The sequence below is a fragment of the Notolepis coatsorum genome, assembly GCF_963971535.1.
Source record: "Notolepis coatsorum genome assembly, chromosome: 14".
Taxonomy (NCBI): Eukaryota; Metazoa; Chordata; class Actinopteri; order Aulopiformes; family Paralepididae; genus Notolepis; species Notolepis coatsorum.
The window spans coordinates 2,214,719-2,217,407 of record NC_140178.1 but is presented as its reverse complement, the minus strand read 5'-3'; positions in this window follow the sequence as shown (position 1 = coordinate 2,217,407).

Here is a 2,689-nt window from a genome sequence, read left to right as displayed (position 1 = left end):
ACCTCCATGTAAAGTCATCTACTAGTAAACTAGCAGTCTTACCTCTATGTAAAGCCATCTACTAGTAAGCTAGCAGTCTTACCTCTATGTAAAGTCATCTACTAGTAAACTAGCAGTCTTACCTCTATGTAAAGTCATCTACTAGTAAACTAGCAGTCTTACCTCTATGTAAAGTCATCTACTAGTAAACTAGCAGTCTTACCTCTATGTAAAGTCATCTACTAGTAAGCTAGCAGTCTTACCTCTATGTAAAGTCATCTACTAGTAAACTAGCAGTCTTACCTCTATCTAAAGGTCATCGTCTAGTAAACTAGCAGTCTTACCTCTATGTAAAGTCATCTACTAGTAAGCTAGCAGTCTTACCTCTATTTAAAGTCATCTACTAGTAAACTAACAGTCTTACCTCTATCTAAAGTCATCTACTAGTAAACTAGCAGTCTTACCTCTATGTAAAGTCATCTACTAGTAAGCTAGCAGTCTTACCTCTATTTAAAGTCATCTACTAGTAAGCTAGCAGTCTTACCTCTATGTAAAGTCATCTACTAGTAAACTAGCAGTCTTACCTCTATTTAAAGTCATCTACTAGTAAACTAGCAGTCTTACCTCTATGTAAAGTCATCTACTAGTAAGCTAGCAGTCTTACCTCTATTTAAAGTCATCTACTAGTAAGCTAGCAGTCTTACCTCTATGTAAAGTCATCTACTAGTAAACTAGCAGTCTTACCTCTATGTAAAGTCATCTACTAGTAAACTAGCAGTCTTACCTCTATTTAAAGGTCATCTACTAGTAAACTAGCAGTCTTACCTCTATCTAAAGTCATCTACTAGTAAACTAGCAGTCTTACCTCTATGTAAAGTCATCTACTAGTAAGCTAGCAGTCTTACCTCTATTTAAAGTCATCTACTAGTAAGCTAGCAGTCTTACCTCTATGTAAAGTCATCTACTAGTAAACTAGCAGTCTTACCTCTATTTAAAGTCATCTACTAGTAAACTAGCAGTCTTACCTCTATGTAAAGTCATCTACTAGTAAACTAGCAGTCTTACCTCTATTTAAAGTCATCTACTAGTAAACTAGCAGTCTTACCTCTATGTAAAGTCATCTACTAGTAAACTAGCAGTCTTACCTCTATGTAAAGTCATCTACTAGTAAACTAGCAGTCTTACCTCTATGTAAAGTCATCTACTAGTAAGCTAGCAGTCTTACCTCTATCTAAAGTCATCTACTAGTAAGCTAGCAGTCTTACCTCTATTTAAAGTCATCTACTAGTAAGCTAGCAGTCTTACCTCTATGTAAAGTCATCTACTAGTAAACTAGCAGTCTTACCTCTATGTAAAGTCATCTACTAGTAAACTAGCAGTCTTACCTCTATGTAAAGTCATCTACTAGTAAGCTAGCAGTCTTACCTCTATGTAAAGTCATCTACTAGTAAACTAGCAGTCTTACCTCTATGTAAAGTCATCTACTAGTAAGCTAGCAGTCTTACCTCTATCTAAAGTCATCTACTAGTAAACTAGCAGTCTTACCTCTATCTAAAGTAATCTACTAGTAAACTAGCAGTCTTACCTCTATTTAAAGGTCATCGTCTAGTAAACTAGCAGTCTTACCTCTATGTAAAGTCATCTACTAGTAAACTAGCAGTCTTACCTCTATGTAAAGTCATCTACTAGTAAACTAGCAGTCTTACCTCTATGTAAAGTCATCTACTAGTAAACTAGCAGTCTTACCTCTATGTAAAGTCATCTACTAGTAAGCTAGCAGTCTTACCTCTATTTAAAGTCATCTACTAGTAAGCTAGCAGTCTTACCTCTATGTAAAGTCATCTACTAGTAAACTAGCAGTCTTACCTCTATGTAAAGTCCTCTACTAGTAAACTAGCAGTCTTACCTCTATGTAAAGTCATCTACTAGTAAACTAGCAGTCTTACCTCTATGTAAAGTCATCTACTAGTAAGCTAGCAGTCTTACCTCTATGTAAAGTCATCTACTAGTAAGCTAGCAGTCTTACCTCTATGTAAAGTCATCTACTAGTAAACTAGCAGTCTTACCTCTATGTAAAGTCCTCTACTAGTAAACTAGCAGTCTTACCTCTATGTAAAGTCATCTACTAGTAAACTAGCAGTCTTACCTCTATCTAAAGTCATCTACTAGTAAACTAGCAGTCTTACCTCTATGTAAAGTCATCTACTAGTAAGCTAGCAGTCTTACCTCTATGTAAAGTCATCTACTAGTAAACTAGCAGTCTTACCTCTATGTAAAGTCATCTACTAGTAAACTAGCAGTCTTACCTCTATGTAAAGTCATCTACTAGTAAACTAGCAGTCTTACCTCTATGTAAAGTCATCTACTAGTAAGCTAGCAGTCTTACCTCTATGTAAAGTCATCTACTAGTAAGCTAGCAGTCTTACCTCTATGTAAAGTCATCTACTAGTAAGCTAGCAGTCTTACCTCTATGTAAAGTCATCTACTAGTAAGCTAGCAGTCTTACCTCTATGTAAAGCCATCTACTAGTAAACTAGCAGTCTTACCTCTATGTAAAGTCATCTACTAGTAAGCTAGCAGTCTTACCTCTATGTAAAGTCATCTACTAGTAAGCTAGCAGTCTTACCTCTATGTAAAGTCATCTACTAGTAAGCTAGCAGTCTTACCTCTATGTAAAGGTCATCGTCTAGTAAACTAGCGACCACTGCTG